This window comes from Callorhinus ursinus, unplaced genomic scaffold, assembly GCF_003265705.2.
Source record: "Callorhinus ursinus isolate GAN/ISIS: 27379988/994484 unplaced genomic scaffold, GSC_fseal_2.0 scaffold12, whole genome shotgun sequence".
Taxonomy (NCBI): domain Eukaryota; kingdom Metazoa; phylum Chordata; class Mammalia; order Carnivora; family Otariidae; genus Callorhinus; species Callorhinus ursinus.
Genome location: NW_027397074.1, coordinates 34,082,770 through 34,105,285, shown reverse-complemented (window position 1 = coordinate 34,105,285; position 22,516 = coordinate 34,082,770). Strand labels below are relative to the sequence as shown.

The 22,516-nt window shown below is 37.6% G+C and overlaps 2 long non-coding RNA genes across 2 annotated transcripts in view; both read left to right on the top strand.

Annotated features, from left to right (window-relative positions):
- Positions 1-14,752, top strand: part of LOC141373790 (uncharacterized) — a 72,739-nt gene extending 57,987 nt beyond the window's left edge. The window contains exon 5 of the long non-coding RNA XR_012380113.1: positions 14,685-14,752. This is a non-coding gene — a long non-coding RNA (uncharacterized lncRNA). The remainder of the gene's footprint in view (positions 1-14,684) is intronic.
- Positions 1-22,516, top strand: part of LOC141373867 (uncharacterized) — a 420,551-nt gene that overhangs the window by 303,306 nt on the left and 94,729 nt on the right. The window lies entirely within an intron of this gene.

Here is a 22,516-nt window from a genome sequence, read left to right as displayed (position 1 = left end):
CAGACAAGAAAAAATACCAAAATAATTATAAATCATTCAACGAACATTTATTGAACATCTTCTACAGGTCAAGTACCACCACATAAGCTGCAAATACAATGATAAATAAGCCACGGTCCTCAAGAAACCACTGAACCATTAATGAGTTTTGACAGGATGCTGACATGAGAAAAAGCATTTTTAGGGGAGGTTATTTTTCTCTCTGCACGAAGAATCAAGTAAAGGACAATGTGAGTCAAGAAGACAAAGTGTTAAACTGAAATAAGGTCATAGCAACAAAAATGGAGATGAAGGGATCATATAAGAGATGTATCAGTGGGGAAAAAATGGCAGGAGAAACTAACTGATGTCCAGAAGTCTCAGTTTGTGGGTGTGCATGTGTATGTGTGCACATTTCAGGTGTGAGCCACCTCAGTTCTCAAGTGTCTGCAAATTTTCTCTATGACTAATGTCGAGCTGTATAGAGATCACCTTTCTTTGATACATGGAAAATTTTAGTTTTCTTGCAGCAGTGTCCTGAAACATCTTGCTGGGGACATCAGTTTTCTTTTTAGAAGGGGAGGTTCCCCCACTGCTGATGCCTTGATGTGCTGATCTGTTCCCCTGCAATGTGGGTGTTGTCTTAATTATAAAAAGTGGTTTTTGGGTATCAGTATTAAGGTCCACTTGGAACATTCAGAACTTTTCTTAAATGATTGACCAAAGTAAACTCTTATGCTCTCTGCATGTTCACTTGGAATCAGCAAACATCACATAGTTAAAAACAATCAGTAAATTATTTCCAAGGATTGGAAACAGAAATCCTCAGATGATTCACTGATGATTCAGATTTCTGTGTATCGCTTCTACCCTACTTGTTGCCAAGGGAACTTGGGGCCTACTTCCTACCACACCACGGCTATAAAAAGTACCAGCAAAAGCCACAGGGGAGAAACTTCTCTACTCTTATTAAAAATGGCTAACAGACTAAATGTCAGTTACACAAAGGAAATTTGCATTTTATCTATGGAGGTCATATCCATAGGGCACAGAGATGCCATGTTTTTCTATTTATCAACTGCTTTTGTTCTGCTGCTTTCTTCATGCAGGGTACTTTCTATAACTAAAGATGCCAACAGAAATTGTTTTTTTCCCCATAAAATCCAGGCTGATGTGCTTTTGTAGTAATAGCCATAGTCTGTGAAATCTGTGTCAAGCAGTGTTAGAACCCACAGTCGTACAGCCAGCCTGACTGCTTCTCTGGGTCATGAGGACAAGAGAAGGACTGAGACAGGGAGGAGATAGATTGCCTACCACCTACAAGGTGCTGTATACCTTGTAGCCACGATCCGTGGATCTTTCTCCGACAATCACCGTTATCAAGCAACATAAAAATATCCTTACAGTCAAATATTTATTAGAGAAAACCAGTGATGTGGATACATTCTACTGCACATATCACCTAAGTTTTCCCCTTTAACGTGTACTTTGAGTTCAGTTCTCATCTGGAAATAAGGCATGAATGCTGCCTTTATGCAGAGTTGTCAGGAAGACATATGCGGAACATAAGTTAACAGCACAAACAAGCACGCTCTATGCTTACAGAGGGCAGGGTCTCCCCTCCATTAGGAAGGGCTGGTGGGACAAGACAATTGAAAGCATCTGAGGAGTACTTCTTTCATTTGCATCAATGCTTGCTAGAAAATTTGCCACAAAAGGAAACGTCCTCTTTTTCAGACGGACCCATTTTTTTCTCTAACTTCCATAAGGCCAGAGAGAAGATCCCAGTTATTCTTACATGAGCCCCACCTAAGGGGTATGGGACACCTAAGTGGAGTCTTTTTATGTTTAAATTTATACAGTATTAGAGCTCTTCTACTCTTTGAAGGGGCAATATGTTTGAATATGACCTTGTAAATTTAAATTTGTTAAATGGGTGTTAAGTATTACTTGTAATAAATAGTGATTTTTTTTGAAAATGCAAACTTGATCATACCATATTGTCTTTCCTTAACATCTAAGTTTCCTTTTTCTTAATGAATGAAATCGGAGCTCCTCTTCATGAGATACAGAGCCCTTCATGGTCTCATCTGGCATCCTTTGGTACTTGAACACAGAGCTATTTGTATCTCCCAAATCCCATTACTGCCCCACACCTCTGTGACCTGGACATGGACCTTGCTAAACCTGGCATGTCTTCCCTCTCTTCCTATATGATTAGTTCCTATTTATTCTCAGCACCATTCAAATATCAGTTGCTCTGCTGAGTCTTTCCTGATTGAACTGCTGTCAAATGCAATTCTTATGTAGAACCTCTGGCTTTGTCCCTATTTGTAATATTGTACTTAAAATACTGTATGTAATTATTTGTTTATAGGTACATGTATTTTTTCTTCTGTTACACTGCACAATTCTTGTGAGCCAGATCCATATTATTTTTTTGATCTTTGCACAGTGCCCAGTATACATTAAGTTTGTTTGTACCTTTTGTTGAAATCTTCCATGTGGCAAACCTTATGATTATTGTTAGAGGAAAACTTATTTAAAATAAATTCATTACTAGAAAATATTAGTCATACTTTAAATAAACTTTGCATTTCTGTGCCTGAGAAATCTTGTGGAAGAGAACTGGTGTCCAAAACTCCTTCAACTGCCTTCTGAAACAGAAGGTATAAATGGGATCAAGAGTCTCCTAACCTAACAACCAAGACGTCCAGGATACAATAGAAAATCACTCATCATACCAAGAACCAGGAAAACCATAATCTGAATGAGAAAAGACAATCAACTGATGCCAACATTAAGATAAATTAGATGGTAGAAAGTCTGATAAGGATTTTAAAGCAGCTTCAAAAATCAATTTTACAAATCATTGTGAAATAAATGAAAAAAAAATAGAAAATCTTAGCAAAGAAATAGAAGTTATGGAATAGGAAAAATATTTACGAATGATCTATCTGATAAGGGGTTAATATCCAAAATATATAAAGAACTCATACAACTCAACAGAAAAAAAAAATCCCCAAAATAATCCAATTTAAAAATTGGCAAAGGACCTGAATAGACATTTTTCTAAAGAAGACATATGAAGGGCCAACAGGTACATTAAAAAGGTACTCAACATCACTCATCATCAGTGAAATGCAAATCAAAAACACGATCAGATCACCGCACAGGATGCCTATTATTAAAATAATAATTTTATTTTTACAATAAAATTATTTAATTTTATTAATATTATTTATTAATAAAGAGAACTTTGGGGCACAGTTGGTGGGAATGTAAATTGGTGCAGCCACCATGGAAAACAATATGGAGTTTCCTCAAAAAATTAAAAAAATAGAACTAGCACAGGACCCAGCAATCCCACTTCTGGATATATATCCAAAAGAAATGAAAACACTGCTAAAGACTTATCCGGACCCCTGTGTTCATAGCAGAATTATTTGTAACAGCCAAGGCAGGGAAAGAACCTAATGAATAGATAAGTGAATAAAGAAGCTGTGATATATATTATTTTATTATAATTACATTATATATCAGTGTTTATATATCAATATAACATTATTATATATGAAAACATACAAATTAAAGAAAAAAGGAAAACAAAGAAATAGAAGTTATAGAAAAGACCTAGGTGAGCTCACACAGTACCATTTCCAGACCAATTTCCATGATTCTGGTTGTGTTTCAATTCATCATCAATATTACACATGGTACTAACAGTTGTGAACTGGAATAACCCCAGAACACACAAGGATATATAGTGGCTCTTCAATGTCCTCAGCTATCATCAGTATTTTACCCACCTTCCACTTACCCAATTTGACTCAGTACATTAAACTCTTCAGGAAAGGTCAGATTATAGTATTCTGAGAAATAAAAATAACATTTACCCATGCCCCGTTCTGGGATTACCCAAACCAACCTGACTTGTTATTATCAAAATTCACATCCACAATACTGGGGAACCAGCCATCTTTCTGTCAGAATTTCCCAGCTTAACTATCTGTAAGTCTACATCTAGTTTTTAGATGGTCTTACTGAGGTTAACTGTTCTGAAGGGAAAGTGAAGTCACAGCTGATGATCCAAACTGCCTTTCAAGTTCAGAAACATGCCTTGAGTGGATCTGCCCCAACCCCAACTCTGCTTGCACTAGGTGAAGTGAATTTGATTATCAGAACTTTTTAAATTCACATCTGTTACTTATCAAGCAGTCAAAACTGACAGGCAGACACTCAAGAATGTTAGCAAGATCTCTAAGCACTAGCAAAGGCATCTTACCCAGAAAGATCCTTGAGGAAAAAAAAAAAAAGAAAAAATTCAGCTAAATCTGGTTACAAATGACCAAAGCAAAATGTAGAAATACTACTACCTGCATATTGGTATGTCAAGTCAAGAAAGGTCAACCAGGGGAGAGGAGCAAGTTGGCGGAGGAGTAGGAGACCTGGATTTCATCTGGTCCCAGGAATTCAGCTGGATAGGGATCAAACCATTCTGAACACCTACGAACTCAACAGGAGATTGAAGAAAAGAAGAGCAACAACTCTCTGAACAGAAAAGCGACCACTTTCTGGAAGGTAGGACGTGCAGAAAAGTGAATCTGAGGAGATATTCGGGAGGATAGACGGCGAGGGAGGGAGCCTCGGTCAGCTGCTACCAGCAAGTGATAGAGCCTTGGAGCACAGAATCGGAACTTGTAGAAGTCAGCTCTGCTGAGGGATGTCGCTCCAGTGGCTAAGGGGTGGGGGTGGGGTGGAACCCTTGCTCGGACAGTGTTGTCTCAGGACCCTCGGGGGTCACAGAAAGACCGGGGGTGCCTGAGTGCGGCAGAGCTCCCAGGTATCAGAGTGGGGAAGCTGGCTGCAGAGATGGAGCCGAGGCGTGTGCTCTAAGCTCAGGGTTGCCATAAACCATGATCCATGACACAGTTGGGCCACTGCTCTGCCAGCAGGGACCCAAAAAGCAGCAGATCCGGGGAGACCCCCCCTTTCTCCCCCAGAAGGAGCAGCACGGGAGCGCACCACAGGGATCGCTGGGTTTGGAGACCCCCACACGGGGTCGGGTGCCAGATATAGAAACGCTCGACACAGGCCGGGCGAGCACAGAGTGCGGCTGGAGACCGGGGAGATGGGAGTGACTGCTTTTCTCTGGGGGCTCATTGAGGAGTGGGGTCCTGAGTTCTCGGCTCCTCAGGGGCGGAGATTGGGAGGCCGCCATTTTCACTCTTGTCCTCCAAAGCTGTAGAGAAAGCTTGCAGGGAACAAAAGCTCCCAAAAGCAAACCGGAGCAGATTACTTAGCCCGGACCCGGCAAGGGCAGGGCAATTCCGCCTCCGGCAAAGACATTTGGGAACCATGGCAACAGGCCCCTCCCCCAGATCAGCAAGAACAGCTACCCAAGACCAAGTTTACCAGTCAAAAAGAATGGCAGAACTCCAGCGATAGGGGAATACTGCACATAGAATTCATGGGTTTCCCCGCCCGCTGATTGTTTGGTCTTTCAAAGTTAATTTTTTTTAACTTTTTTTTCTTGTTTTTTTCCCTTTCTTTTTTCTTTCTTTTCCTTTCTTTTCCTCTGGTTTCAGGTCTTTTCTGATTTGTTTAGTGTATATTTTCTGGGGATGTTGTTACCCTGTTAGCATTTTGTTCTCTCATTCATCTATTCTCCTCGACAAAATGACAAGATGGAAAAATCACCTCAAAAAGAAGAACAAGAGACCGTACTGACTGCCAGGGACCTAATCGATACAGACATTAGTAAGATGTCAGAACTAGAGTTCAGAATGATGATTTTAAAGATACTAGTTGGGCTTGAAAAAACCATGGAAGTTATTAGAAAAATTATTTCTGGAGAAATAAAAGAACTAAAATCTAACCAAGTCGAAATCAAAAAGGCTATTAATGAGGTGCAATAAGAAATGGAGGCTCTGCTAGGATAAATTAGGCAAAAGAGAGAATTAGTGATATAGAAGACCAAATGATGGAGAATAAAGAAGCTGAGAAAAAGAGAGATAAACAACTACTGGATCATGAGGGCAGAATTTGAGAGATAAGTGATACCATAAGACAAAACAACATTAGAATAATTGGGATCCCAGAAGAAGAAGAAAGAGAGAGAGGGGCAGAAGGTATATTGGAGCAAATTAGGGCAGAGAACATCCCTAATTTGGGGAAGGAAACAGGCATCAAAATCCAGGAGGCACAGAGAACTCTTCTCAAAATCAATAAAAATAGGTCAACACCCCGACAACTAACAGTAAAACTCCCGAGACTCAGAGACAAAGAGAAAATCCTGAAAGCAGCTTGGGACAAGAGATATGTCACCTATAATGGTAGAAACATTAGATTGGCAACAGACCTATCCACAGAGACCTGGCAGGCCAGAAAGGACTGGCATGATATATTCAGAGCACTAAACGAGAAAAATATGCAGCCAAGAATACTATATCCAGCTAGGCTGTCATTGAAAATAGAAGGAGAGACAAAAAGCTTCCAGGGCAAACAAAAACTAAAGGAATTTGCAAACACGAAACCAGCCCTCCAGGAAATATTGAAAGGGGTCCTCTAAGCAAAAACATCCTAAAAGTAACATAGACCAGAAAGGAACAGAGACAATGTACAGTAACAGTCACCTTACAGGCAATACAATGGCACTAAATTCATATCTTTCAATAGTTACCCTGAATGTAAATGGGCTCAATGCCCCAATCAAAAGACACAGGCTATCAGATTGGATTAAAAAACAAGACCCATTGATATGCTGTCTGCAAGAGACTCATTTTAGACCCAAAGACACCCCCAGATTGAAAGTGAGGGGGTGGAAAATCATTTACCATGCTAATGGACACGAAAAGAAAGATGGGGTGGCAATCCTTATATCAGACAAATTAGATTTTAAAATGAAAGACTGTAATAAGTGATGAGGAAAGACACTATATCCTACTTAAAGGGTCTATCCAACAAGAAGATCTAACAGTTGTAAATATCTATGCCCCTAACATGGGAGCAGCCAATTATATAAGCCAATATTTAACAAAAGCAAAAGGACACATCAACAAAAATAAAATAATAGTGGGGGACTTTAACACCCCCCTCACCGAAATGGACAGATCATCTAAGCAAAAGAACAAAAAGGAAATAAAGACTTTAAATGCCACACTGGACCAAATGGTCTTCAAAGATCTCTTCAGAACATTCCATCCCAAAGCAACGGAATACACATTCTTCTCTAGTGCCCATGGAACATTCTCCAGAACAGATCACATCCTAGGTCACAAATGAGGTCTCAACTGGTACCAAAAGATGGGGATCATTCCCTGCATATTTTCAGACCACAATGCTTTGAAACTAGAACTGAATCACAAGAGGAAAGTTGGAAAGAACTCAAATACATGGAGGCTAAAGAGCATCCTACTAAAGAATGAATGGGTCAACCAGGAAACTAAAGAAGAATTTAAAAAATTAATGGAAACAAATGAAAATGAAAACCAACTGTTCAAAATTTTTGGGATGCAGCAACAGCAGTCCTAAGAGGAAAGTATATAGCAACACAAGCCTTTCTCAAGAAACAAGAAAAGTCTCAAATACACAACCTAACCCTACACCTACAGGAGCTGGAGAAAGAACAGCAAATAAAGCCTAAACTCAGCAGGAGAAGAGAAATAATAAAGATCAGAGCAGAAATCAATGAAATAGAAACCAAAAGAACAGTAGAACAGATCAACGAAACTAGGAGCTGCTTCTTTGAAAGAATAAACAAGATTGATAAACCCCTGGCCAGACTTATCAAAAAGAAAAGAGAAATGACCCAAATAAATAAAATCATGAATGAAAAAGGAGAGATCACAACCAACACCAAAGAAATACAAACAATTATAAGAACCTATTATGAGCAACTCTATGCCAGCAAATTAGATAATCTGGAAGAAATGGATGCATTCCTAGAGATGTATCAACTACCAAAACTGAACAAGGAGGAAAGAGAAAACCTGAACAGACCCATAACCACTAAGGAAATTGAAGCAGTCATCAAAAATCCCCCAACAAACAAAAGCCCAGGGCCAGATGGCTTCCCAGGGGAATTCTACCAAACATTTAAAGAAGAATTAATACCTATTCTTCTGAAACTGTTCCAAAAATAGAAATAAAAGGAACATTCCAAACTCATTTTACGAGGCCACCATCACCTTGATCCCCAAACCAGACAAAGACCCCATCAAAAAGGAGAATTACAGACCAATATCCTTGCTGAACATGGATGCAAAAATTCTCACCAAAATACTAGCCAATAGGATCCAACAGTACATTAAAAGGATTATTCACCATGACCAAGTGGGGTTTATCCCCGGGCTCAAGGTGGGTTCAACATCCACAAATCAATCAGTGTGTTACAATACATTAATAAAAGAACGAACAAGAACCATATGAGCCTCTCAATAGATGCATTTGACAAAGTACAGCATCCATTCTTGATCAAAACTCTTCAGAGTATAGGGATAGAGGGTACATCCCTCAATATCATAAAAGCCATCTATGAAAAACCCACAGCGTATATCATTCTCAATGGGGAAAAACTAAGAGCTTTCCCCCTAAGGTCAGGAACATGGCAGGGATGTCCACTATCACCACTGCTATTCAACATAATATTAGAAGTCCTAGCCACAGCAATCAGACAACAAAAAGAAATCAAAGGCATCCGAATCGGCAAAGAAGGAGTCAAACTCTCATTGTTTGCAGATGATATGATACTTTAAGTGGAAAACCAAGAAGACTCCACCCCAAAACTGCTAGAACTCATACAGGAATTCAGTAAAGTGGCAGGATATAAAATCAATGCACAGAAATCAGTGGCATTTCTATACACCAACAAGACAGAAGAAAGAGAAATTAAGAAGTCAATCCCATTTACAATTACACCCAAAACCATAAGATACCTAGGAATAAATCTAACCAAAGAGGCAAAGAATCTGTACTCAGAAAACTATAAAATACTCATGAGAGAAATTGAGGAAGACACAAAGAAATGGAAAAATGTTCCATGCTCATGGATTGGAGGAACAAAATATTGTGAAGATGTCAATGGTACCTAGAGCAATCTACACATTCATTGCAATCCCTATCAATGTACCATCAACTTTTTTTCAAAGAAATGAAACAAATAATGCTAACATTTGTATGGAACCAGAAAAGACCCTGAATAGCCAGAGGAATGTTGAAAAAGAAAAGCAAAGCTGGCGGCATCACAATTCCGGACATCCAGCTCTATTACAAAGCTGTCGTCATCAAGACAGTATGGTACTGGCACAAAAACAGACACATCGATCAATGGAACAGAATAGAGAGCCCAGAAATGGACCCTCAACTCTACGGTCAACTCATCTTCGACAAAGCAGGAAAGAATGTCCAATGGCAAAAAGACAGTCTCTTCAACAAATGGTGTTGGGAAAATTGGACAGCCACATGCAGAAGAATGAAACTGGACCATTTCCTTACACCTCACATAAAAATAGACTCAACATGGTTAAAAAACCTAAATGTGAGACCCGAGTCCATCAAAATCCTAAAGGAGAACACAGGCAGCAACCTCTTTGACCTAAGCTGCAGCAATTTCTTCCTAGAAACATCGCCAAAGGCAAGGGAAGCAAGGGCAAAAATGAACTATTGGGACTTCAGCAAGATAAAAAGATTTGCATGGCAAAAGAAACAGTCCACAAAACCAAAAGACAACCGACAGAATGGGAGAAGATATTTTCAAATGACGTATCAGATAAAGGGCTAGTATCCAAAATCTACAAAGAACTTATTAAGCTCAACACCCGAAGAACAAATAATCCCATCAAGAAATGGGCAGAAGACATGAACAGACATTTCTGCAAAGAAGATATCCAAATGGCCAACAGACACCTGAAAAAGTGCTCAACGTCGCTTGGCATCAGGGAAATCCAAATCAAAACCTCAATGAGATACCACCTCACACCAGTCAGAATGGCTAAAATTAACAAGTCAGGAAATGACAGATGTTGGCGGGGATGCAGAGAAAGGGGAACCCTCCTACACTGTTGGTGGGAATGCAAGCTGGTGCAGCCACTCTGGAAAACAGTATGGAGGTTCCTCAAAAAGTTGAAAGTAGAGTTACCCTATGACCCAGCAATTGCACTACTGGGTATTTACCCCAAAAACACAAATGTAGGGATCCCAAGGGGGTACGTGCAGCCCGATGTTTATAGCAGCAATGTCCACAATAGCCAAACTGTGGAAAGAGCCAAGATGTCCATCAACAGGTGAATGGATAAAGAAGAGGTGGGAGATATACATATATATATATGTATATATATACACACACACACACACACACACACACACACACACACACACACACAGTGGAATATTACGCAGCCATCAAAAGGAATGAAATCTTGCCATTTGCAACGACATGGATGGAACTGGAGGGTATTATGCTGAGTGAAATAGGTCAATCAGAGTAAGACATGTATCACATGACCTCATTGATATGAGGAATTCTTAATCTCACGAAACAAACTGAGGGTTGCTGGAGTGGTCGGGGGTGGGAGGGATGGGGTGGTTGGGTGATGGACATTGGAGAGGGTATGTGCTATGGTGAGCACTGTGAATTGTGTAAGACTGTTGAATCAAAGACCTGTACCTCTGAAACAAATAATACATTATATGTTTAAAAAAAAGAAGAAGAAGATGAAGATAGCAGGAGGGGAAGAATGAAGGGGGGGAAGTTGGAGGGGGAGATGAACCATGAGAGATTATGGACTCTGAGAAACAAACTGAGGGTTCTAGAGGGGAGGAAGTGGAGGGATGAGTTAGCCTGGCAATGGGTATTAAAGAGGGCACGTTCTGCATGGAGCACTGGGTGTTATATGCAAACAATGAATCATGGAACACCTCATCAAAAACTAATGATATAATGTATGGTGATTAACAGAATAATAAAAATAAAATAAAATTAAAAAATAGAAACTTTTAAGCCCTGGGGGAAAAAAAAAGGTCAACCAGAGGGCTAAAGCAGTTGGAGATCGATGGAGTGGTGGCCAAGGGACCCCAAACAATGGCCTTAAGTGTTGTTGCTGTCTCAAGCTGATTTGTGGCCTGGCTTGAAGGGCCAAAGCCAGAAGACACCTGAAAGGACAATGTAACAAATACTTATTGCAAACAAGATTTTCAATCATAGCTTTGGTGGTGGAATGCTGAAATGTTTACCTGTGAATAACTTAGTTTTAACTATTCTATGTTATTTCATGTCACTGGAAGAGATACTTCTATTGTGCTTCCAGTTTGCTCTGAAATAATGTGTTATGACATAAGATTCATACTCAAATTTACCAAAGGTCAGATTTGTTCCATTTGCCCAAAGGAAATATCATAACGAAAATTCCTAATGGGGTTTTAGGACGTCAAATGTAATTATATTTTAGTCATGTCAGTATTTGTCAGAACAATTCTTCATACAGTGGCCAATGTAAAGTGTTTTATATTTGTGTTTTCCATCAAACTATTTTATTGGTTTAAGTTTTAGCTTTGAATTTAAAAGGGAAGCACAATTCTCAAAGATCAAAATATTTCTCATATTAATCACTTTTTGGTTCATGAATGTGTATGTCCAGTCATAAAATGGCCATTTATTACAATCTTCTATTTCCATGTTCCATCTCGTTAGAAGTATTTTGAAATATGACCATAGAATAATAATCCTTAAGTGTAAATATGATTGGCCATATCATCAAGGATAAACATAAACTAGTTCATATTATAATTAAATGATTTTTAAGTGGAAACAAATTCAAAGATAAATGAATAAATTAGAAAAAATAATATGGCATATAGCTATCAAATAATTTTTTCACACATTATGAGAAAATTAAAATGTCCAACTATAAATATTGTTTTCTTTTATTCCAAGATCAACTAGTTTAAAAACATTTAATATCTGGAATAGACAAGTTAAAATACCATTTATGATACTGCTCAGACCAAATACTTAAGCAAACATCCAATATTTGATGTAAGAGGATACTCGCCTTATTTTACATACGGTATATTTGAGTAAGATGTTTCTTTTTCTTTGTAACAGTATATGCTTTAAATGGTCAGAGACTATGTGAATTTATGTTCCTAATCAAGCTCTTTAAGTATTTATTTCAGTTGGAACTCTTTACACTTAAGCTACTTTGTTTAAGTTCAATGTGAGGAAACCTCTTATTTCTTCTTTCTCCATAAAAGGACTAGTCTTTGATAAACAGTTTTGTCTCTTATCCCGGCCTATGATCATAAGTGTTTACTGGGAAAGATAAAATCTCTGATGTTTTCATGCAGAGATGGTTTTTAAAGAGTGCAAATTGTACTCTGCCTAGTACATCATGTAGCATCAATAAAAGGTAGAAGAACAATTTTCTTTGATGGTTTCAGTTATAACCCTTCTGCATTCCCTTTATTCTTTCATGTTTTCACTGTTTTCATTACTCTACTATGCAGCCTGCTAGTAGCTGAAGAATACTAATAACCAAATGTGATTGCATTTATGGGGATTTTCCAGCTTCAGAGGACACTTACATTTTAGCATAATTTTAAAATGAGTCCTGAGGAGATTCATTTCTAATATCTGAAGGCAGCTGTTTATAAAATTTGAATCTCAGATATTACAAATTTCAACTTTCTAATTTTATCTAAGTATGTCTTAGAAATGGTAAACATTCCAAAAAAATGTTTACTGCCTAAATGTATTGTGTAGTCCTAAATACACAAGAACACTAAGGTTCTTAAAGTTATTTTTAATCATACACCATTCTTTACAAATCTAGTTGTAATAACATTATCTTCCTCTTGGATGATTAGTACTATCTTTAGTGAAAGGAGAGTAAGCCTTGTGATGTTGCTGAACTGAGTTCAGATCCTGATCCTACCTCTGCTGGCTATGTGATGTCGAACAAGTTACTTAGTGTCTCTGAATCTGTTTTTTGTTAAGAATTATATACAAAATATATAAAATAACGGACAAATTGAACATAGTAAGTGTTCAATAATAATGGAGAAACTGCCCAAAGGAAAGAAGTAGGGATAGTTCAGGGTTTACCTGCCTTGTTTCTACCAGCTCTTTACTCTCTGAGCACTATAGTGATGCTACCCCTTGGACAATACAGGGCTTTGGAGGATGCTATTTTCTCACAGCAAGAGAAAAGGAAGAATTCCAAAGCTCCTCTGCAGCCTCTTTCCCCCAGCGTTACTCCAGGCTGCCTGTCAGCTTCACACGAAGCCACCCTTCTCTCTATCTGCCCGGGCTTCTCAGTTGTTGACCCGTTCTTCCTCTCCCTCCCTTACATCGAGTCTACAGCGCTGAGTTTGGGGAGGAAGGCAGCAGCATCCGCAGTTTGTCTCTCCTGTTAGAAATGGCAAATCTCAAAATCTGCATGGGGGTAACTGGATCCAGGGGCCTGTGCTGAGTCTATGTTAGTGCTAGGAAGAGTTTGAATTATACATCATGTCCGACAGGGGGTGATCATTGATTTTTCTATCAAAATAAAACACCTATTGATTTTCAGGATGTTCAATGTGAATTTTAAAGATGTTTCAAATAATCACTCAAAATTCTTGGAAAACAGAACATCCGTTTGATTGCCGGATACAACTCTCTTCCTGGCGTGGGAGAGGAAAGAGATACCTATAGGTAGATGTAAATATGTACACACACACACACACACACACACACACACACACACACACATACAATTATATAAGGTAGTTATTTTTTAAACACCATGTAGCGACACTTTCTGTGAAACAGCTGACTAGAGATAACTTTGACCTGGAGGTGGGGGGAAAGCGGCAGTCAGGGAGGTAGGGTTAGGGTAATACTCAGAGGAATGGAGGACTAGCTTCTTGGTGGTGGAACGCGTCAGTTCAATGGATGGGCATCACTGACCACTCTCACTGTCTGGATGGCGAACATAAAGAACCCCTGCCTCATACCGAAGGGATCTGCCCGCAGGATGAAAAAAGCACTGCCTGAATCTTCATTACTTTATCCTCTCTATTTCTTAGTATAATCACTTCACTCGTTTTCTGTATTACACGTCCACATAGGAGTTCAGCCTTTCTTTTTGGAAAAAGAACAGAGCTGGCTAAAATGACTAGATCCCAAAGTAAATTTCCTTCTTACCTTTCCTGGTATGAAGCAGACATTCCAGGAACACAAAAGACTTTACTCAACGTAGAAACTGAGAAGAGAGACAAGACAGAAAATGACTGTTCTCTGTCATGTCTACTACATATTTGGTCAGATACATGTCCTTCAGTACAATAGGTCATAAAGAGATCACAAAGCTGCAAAGCCACAAAGCCTAGAGTCGATGACAAGTTGGCAGAGTTACTAGGAAAATAGCCTTGATGACATCTGCATCTCTTTCAAAAACACTACAGCACATCAGGCAGACAAAACTTTCCACTTTGTCTACTTTCATTTAAAACCGTTACGTTTTACAAGGATTGAATATAATGAAAAAGAATGAACACCAGTAATAGCTCGCATTGAAAATACTCATAAAAACTTTTACAGAAACACTGCCACGGCATCTACATTGTCACAGTCGGAATAGTGAGGGTGAATTTAATACAATTCAGTAGTAATACTAATAAGCTATAAAATAACTGCACTAAAGTATTCCCATTTGTCTTCACAGTTCATATTCTGATAGCAGCGGTTTCTGAAGAAAGGCATTCAGCTGAGAAATCCACAGATTTGCAAAACTTATGAGCCTGAAGGAATTACTGGGATAAATAAGTATACGAATGATGCTTTGTTAATCAAGTCTAAGTGATAAAGCTTAATGCATGATGAGCACTGGGTGTTATACGCAAATGATGAATTACTGAGCTCTACATATGAAACAAAATCATAGGAAATCAATTGCTCTCAAATGATTTGGTTTTGGATATTGGATATTGATTACTGATTCTTTTCTGGTAGAAGTATCTAGTAATTTTCAATCTTTGGTATAATGGAAAGAACATGGGAAGAAAAGTCAGAAAATGTCTAGCTCCACCGCACACATACTAAATGACTTGGGGGAGTGAACACACTTTAATAACAACAGCTAACTTTCATTTAGTACTCTTTCTATTTCAGGCTTGTGCTAGCATACGTGAGCATTCTCATCTAATCCTATAATATCTGTAGATCATATTCTGTGTCCCCTACCCCCTTTTTGTAGATGGTAACACTGAGGCTGAGAGTTCATAGGCCTGGTCCAGCAGGACTGACTCATTGAGTGATAGAGACCCACTGCCTGTTTGCCTCCAGAATCCATGGGCTTAAGTTGCTCATTTGGAAAAGGGGGGCACTTAGGGAGTTAGACATGTTTTCTGAATTCCCCTCAAGTCTAAAATTATCTTTTCTTTTGCTTCCTAACCCCCCTTTTTTTTAAAGAAAAAGACTATTCCTCTGTTCCAATAAGGGCTGAAGATGTCATTTAAACCTCCCAGTTATATTCATAATACTAAAAAATTGATGGCATTAAGATATAATTCATATAAAGTATACACTTCAATGGTTTTTAGAATATTCAGAGTTGTGCAATCATCACCACAATTCATTTAGAACATTTTTATCACCCCAAGAAATCCATTTTCCCTCCAACCCTTATTTGAAACCCAGTCCTAGGCAACCATGACCTATTTTCTGTCTCTATGAATTTGCCTATTTTGGAAATTTCATATAAACGGAATCATACAATATATGGCCTCCTGTGACTACCTTTTTTTCACTTAGCATAATATTTTCAAGGTTTAGCCACTCCACAGCTTAAATAAGTACTCTTTCCTTTTTGTGCTAAATAATATTTCATTTTATGGGTACACCACATTGTGTTTATCCACTCATTAGTTGATGGATAATTGGGCCGTTTGCATTTTTTGGCTTTTATGAATATTGTTGCCAAAAGCATTAGTGTACATGGTTCATGTGAGCCTAGGTTTTCATTCCTCTTGTGTACATATCTATGAGAAAAGCTGGGTCATGTGGTAACTCTATGTTTAACATCTTGAGGACCTACCAGAGTATTTTCTAAAGTAGCTGAACTATTTTACATCCTCACTAATAATTGGAGAGTTCCATTTTCTTCACATCTTCCCACGATTCATCATTGTCTTTTTGATTATAGCTACCTTAGTGGGTATAAAGTGGCATCTCATTGCAGTTTTGATTTGCATGTCCCTTATAGCTAATAATGTTGAGCATCTTTTCTTATGCCTATCTGCCATTTGCATATCTTCTTTGAAGAAATCTCTATTTCTTTGCCCATTTCTTGAGTTGTCTTTATTATTGAATAGGAAGCAGTCTTCATATATTCCAGAGACAAGTCTCTTAAAAGGTATGATTGGCAAAAATTTTCTTCATTCTATGGGCTGTCTTTTCACTTTCTTGGTAGTGTCCTTTGAAAGATAAAAAGTTTTTAATTATGATGTCTAATTTATGTATTTTTCTTTTTTTCTCATGCTTTTGGTGTCATATCTTAGTATTCATTGCCTAATTCAAAGCCATGAGGATTTACCACTTCATTTTAACAGTTTTATAGTTTAGGTCTTACACTTAGGTGTTTGGTCCATTTTGAATTAATTTTTGCAGAGGGTGTTAGGTAGAGGTCCAACTCATTCTTTTGTGTGTAGGTATACAGTTGTGCTACCACCAACTTTTTGAAAAAACTATTCTTTCCTCACTGAATTATCGTAACATCCTTGTTGTCTACCTTGTTTTTGATCTCTAATTTTTCATGTCCACTTATTCACTTTGTTTCCCATTGCACTTACAATCGAGTTATAAGTTCCTTGAGTTGAAGGACCATGTGTTATGCATGCCCCACCCTCAATATCGCCAAGTACTGAGTCTGTAGTGGGCATTTAATAAACACCTTACTGACTGGTTCGTTGATAAAAGGAATTGAAGATGTCATAGGGGTAAAAGAAATAAGCCAGGAGGTTATAGAGATAAAAGCTGTAAATTTCATTTTACATTAATGTGTCTCAATCAAGAATATCATGCTCTACCAACTGAGTCAGGCAGTTGCTCCAAGAAAAATCTACTTTAAATAATCCTAAGAAGTAAGGCACTTGGACTATAAGAAGGAGTGTTGCTTAACCCAATAGTTCTGAAATTTGTTTTAGGACTTTTACAATTCTCAAAAGTTAGTGAAGACCCCAAAGAACTTTTGTGTGTTATCAATTTTAATTCCTAATGCAGGAAATTTAAATAAAAAAATGAATTCCTTAAAAAAACCCCATTACATTAATGTAACTTTAACATAACTTTTCTAAAACATTTGAAGAATTGCATGATTTTATATTTTTGAAAACTTGCTTAATTTGGCTTAACATAAAACACCTGGATTCTCCTGATTCTGCAGTCAGTCTGTTGCATCTCTTGTTTTGGTTGAAGTACATGAAAAAAACCTGGCCTCGTGCAGATACGCAGTTAAGAAAGGGAAGACATCTCAATAGTCTTTTCAGATAAGTGTGCAGAGTTTTCTTTCATACCACACTAAAACCCAAAAAGTGGCAATTTCCGAATGTATGGTTGCAATATGTAATTTGAAACCCTGGCAGTGAACATTTTGTACTCTGACGATAAAATCCACTGGGCGGTTCTGCACACTGAATATATCTTTTATTTTTGCATTTATCACACATTGATCATTTAGATATAATGATTCACTGGGAAATGTAGATCATCCAAATGTTGATGTGTTCCATTATGCAATACCAAACACACATTAAAAAAAAAAAAGAAAAAAAAACCGGGGTGCCTGGGTGGCTCAGTGGTTAAGCAGCTGCCTTCGGCTCAGGTCATGATCCCAAGGTCCTGGGATCGAGTCCCAAGTCAGGCCCCCTGCTCAGTGGGGAGTCTGCTTCTCCCTCTCCCTCTGCGTGCTGCTCTGCCTACCTGTGCTCTATCTCTCTCTGAGGTATATTTGGAATAATATAATAAATTAAAAATAATATTTGGAAATGCTTAAGTAGTTAACTAATATTTGAAAAACAATGCAAATTAATATTCTATTAAGTGTCATTTCTAGGGGCACCTGGGTGGCCCAGTCGAGTGAGTGTCTGCCTTTGGTTCAGGTCATGATCCCAGGGTCCTGCTCAGCGGGGAGCCTGCTTCTCCCTTTCCCTCGGCCTGCCGCTCCCCCTGCTTGTGCTCTCTTGCTCTGTCAAATAAATCAATAAATAAAATCTTTAAGAAAACAAAATTCATTTCTAAATCATTAGATTCAAATATATTACTATGTTGATAATATTTGCTGTTGTGGGAATTCCTTTATAAACATTTAGTCTCCAAAATCCATTCAAGACCTGGAGTCAACTTCTTTCATAGACATTCTTATTTAAGCATCATGTATACAATTAATTACATTCTTACCCTATCCTCTCATGTGTGCCTGTTAATTACATAGCCAATAGCATATTTTTTCTAATTATTCATAATATGTTAAGCCAAACCACCTACAGACATCAATCTGAATTAAAAGAAACTAATTGTAAAACATTGTGTCTCTCTATTCACTGCAAACACATTTCTTCTAGATACTAAGTTCATGTTGTAAGCTTCAGAGAATTTGAGAAGTACAAAAAGACAAAGCACAGTTAGTTCTGCCTGTCCTACAAACATGAAACATAAAAGAAAAAGTTCTGGTTTTCCTCCATTAAATGAATATTAAGTTAATCTAATCTAAGACTCATTTTTTTAGTTAAGGTTTATAAGCAAGTCTCTAAAAATGCAAATTGTATAATGGAGTTGGATTTTTCCTGTCCTTTTGCTTCATCTTATTAATCTTGCAAGAAATATCACATATGTCTTTCAGAACATTAAATTTAGTGGAGATGTTTCTGAGTAAAGAAAACAAAGCTCCACCTAAGTGTTTAACAAAATTATGAAAAAAATTTGGAAAGAAGTTTGAGAAATTAAGGCTCTTCTTTCACTATTTGAACCAATGACTGTCAAATTTGAAACATTGGCTTTCATTTTCATGTAACATTTTTTTTACAAGTTTAAAGTATGCAAAAGTACAATTCTATAAAATTGTGTATGCAAATATAAATACAGGAAAATAACATGTATATATAGGGAAGACCTGAGGCCCCAATCAGTCTATTTAGGCAGTTCCTTTTGTTAAATAGACATTAAAATACATATGTATTTTGGTTCTTCTAGATCTGAAGAGACCAAATGAGGAAATTATGATGAAATACTTGATCTACATCAGGAAATACAAATAAAAATAAAGTCAATGATCTAAATATTTGTTAGGAAACTCTGGTTAAGAGTTGGATTTGCATGTATCTCATTTCTAGGGTTATTAATTTAATTACCCTATCAACTAGCTTAACCATATCAAGTAGCCACCAGAGCATAGCAAGAAGCTGATGAAGCTCTTGTCCATGGTAAATGAATCTTTTAGACAGCAAACATTACAGTGAGATTTAGGAAAGATTAAACTCTCCGTACCTTGCCAAAGCAATAATTAAAATGAATGGAATCTGTTTATATAAACAGCTGTCATTTCTTCTTCAACAAGGAATTTTGCCATTTACCAGTATCAGAAAAGCTCATCTCCTAAGAGAAAACTGTCTTTTTCCACTTATCTAGTGTGTGTTTGTTTGCTTGTTTTGTTTTAATTCAGGAAGAACTCCTTGAAGACCAATCCAAAGGAATGTGTACTTTGAGGAAATTTGTCAACACAGTGCACTTTAGCCACTGCCCAAACTCATGGAAATTTCAGGACAAGCCAGTTCAATACTTTTTCCAATTTTTGTTTCTTTTAGTATCTAAGATTAGGATTCTTATTTTTTATCTTTAAAAAAAAAAGATTTTATTTATTTATTTGACAGAGAAAGACAGTGAGAGAGGGAACACAAGCAGGGGGGAGTGGGAGAGAGAGAAGCAGGCTTCCCACGGAGCAAGGACCCCAATGTGGGGTTTGATCCCAGGACCCTGGGATCATGACCTGAGCCGAAGGCAGACGCTTAACGACTGAGCCACCCAGGCACCCCACTTATTTATTATCTTCTTCTACCATCTCTACACCAATCTTGAGATTTCAGAAGGCTAGTAAACATGCTCCATCAAATCTTCAAAAGGTAAACCTCAATTTTTATCTAAATAACTAAAAAGGTGTAACATTAAGAAGTAAAAGGAAGTTTAATTTCTGGTTAAAGCAGTGGACTTCTATCCAATTTAAATGGTCATCAGTAGAAACTAGTTGTCTGAGAATTGAACATGCAAAAGTCATGAAAGCTTTCATTCTAGCTGTTTTGATGACTATAAGCTGTAGGGTAGAGTCTAAATGTTATGAGAGAGGAAAGAATATTGAGTCATATGTGAAATATAGATTATTGAGTGATGAGGAAAAGTGCACAAGATATTACAGATACCCAAACCATGTTCCAACTATATTTATTTCATCCTTAAACACTGGGTGGTAGATCAAACCAAGCTCCGATAAACTTGATGGTTTGCTTGAGAACCAAGACTAGTTAACTGAAAAGTCATGATAGTGTCCCGGTCCCCAACTTCTAGGTCAGTGTTTTTCCTCTTATTTTTCCAAGAGTGTTATGAAAATGTATGAACATAGGTGTCAGAGAAAATTACACAAATGGCTATTATGCATGTGAAAAGCTGTTTGATTTCAATATAACAAAAGAAATTCACAGAGATATCATCTCTCAACCATCAGACTGGCAAAACCAAAAGTATAACAACAAACTCTGTGGGCGAGACTATAGGGAAAAAGGTATTCTCATATATTGTTGGTAGGATAAAAATATGGTATAACACTGTGGAGGAGAATTTGGCAAATTTAATCAAAGTACAGACGTACAGATACGTTTATACTTTGAACCAATTGCACTTTTTGGAATCTAGCTTATAAACACACCCACACATATCCAAAATGACATATGGACAAAGTTTTTCATTTGGACATTATTTGTGTAACATAAGTTAGAAATAACTCAAATATTAACAATATGAAGTTGCCTGAATTGTAATATATCCATACAATAGAGTAATATGCAACAATAAAAAGTAATGAGGACTATCTATGTACTGATAAGGAGAGATCTTTGGGATATATTCCTTAATGAAAAGCAAGGTACAGAATAATATATATGGTATAATATCTTTTATATATGAAATGGGGAAATATATATGTTGCAAAAAGAACATTGGAAAGATGAAGAGAAAGCTAATGAAAATAGTTAATTACAGAGATGAGGGAGGGGTAAGTTAAAGAGAAAGACCAGGAAAGGCATCTAGGCATACATTTTTTGGTATAGTTTTGACTTTTATACCATGTAATGCATAGATCTTTCTGTTTTAAAGAGATAAAAGTGAAAAGGTAATCCTTAAAACTAGAAACAAACTTAAGTAATTACATATAACTATGTAGACGGGTAACGTAATCACAAAGAAATGTTTTTTTCCAATAACTTTAGCACATAGATCTTTAACTGTACATCTGCAGGGATGTACTCCATAGGGGGGAGAAAAGAACCACCAAGACATTTTAAACTTCCTTTAGTAGTTGTATTGTTAGTGTTTTGGTAACTACTATATTTATAAACTATTAAAAAGTTCTATCATTAAATCCCACCAAGGCAGGGAGGGGAAGTCATGTTCTTTTTAAAGGAATACATATTAGAGCATCACCTACAAGAGGTAAAGGAAGAGCTGAGAAACTGTGGAGAGGAAGCAATAAGGCAACCCAGGTTTTGGACCCAGCAGGAAGCCACTCCAACTTTAGACTAGGCGGACAAAAAAGAAAAGATGGAGTTCTAGAGTCCAGAGGACCAGGACACCTGTTGGCAGCTATAACCAATGTGTGCCTGTCCTGGGGACCCGAAACCACAAAGCAGTCTCATTCAGAGACGTCTCCCAAGACAGGGAGAAAAGGGTAGAAATACTCTGCCTTCACCCTTCTCCCTATTACCACCCCACCCCAAATCTCCCACCAGCGAGTACTACTGACTGGCCTAGAAGCTGACAAACGTCATGGAGTATGGGAAGAGTACAAAACAGATTTGGGGGCAAGCAGGCTAAGGACCAGCACTGAAGCTAATAAGTTTATTAATTTTATTAGATATCAAGATTTTCAGCATTAGGGAAAAATAAGTATAATTTTTAAATCAAAGAAGTTATGTAAAATCGAAGAATTGTTAGCAATCAATTCAAAATCTGAATATAAACCCATGACTTAAAAAATGTATTTTCTTATGACCTCACTGATATGAGGAATTCTTACTCTCAGGAAACAAACTGAGGGTTGCTGGAGTGGTGGGGGTGGGAGGGAGGGGGTGGCTGGGTGATAGACATTGGGGAGGGTATGTGCTATGGTGAGCACTGTGAATTGTGCAAGACCGTTGAATCACAGATCTGTACCTCTGAAACAAATAATGCAATATATGTTAAGAAAAAAAAAGAAGAAGAAGATAGCAGGAGGGGAAGAATGAAGTGGGGGGGGGG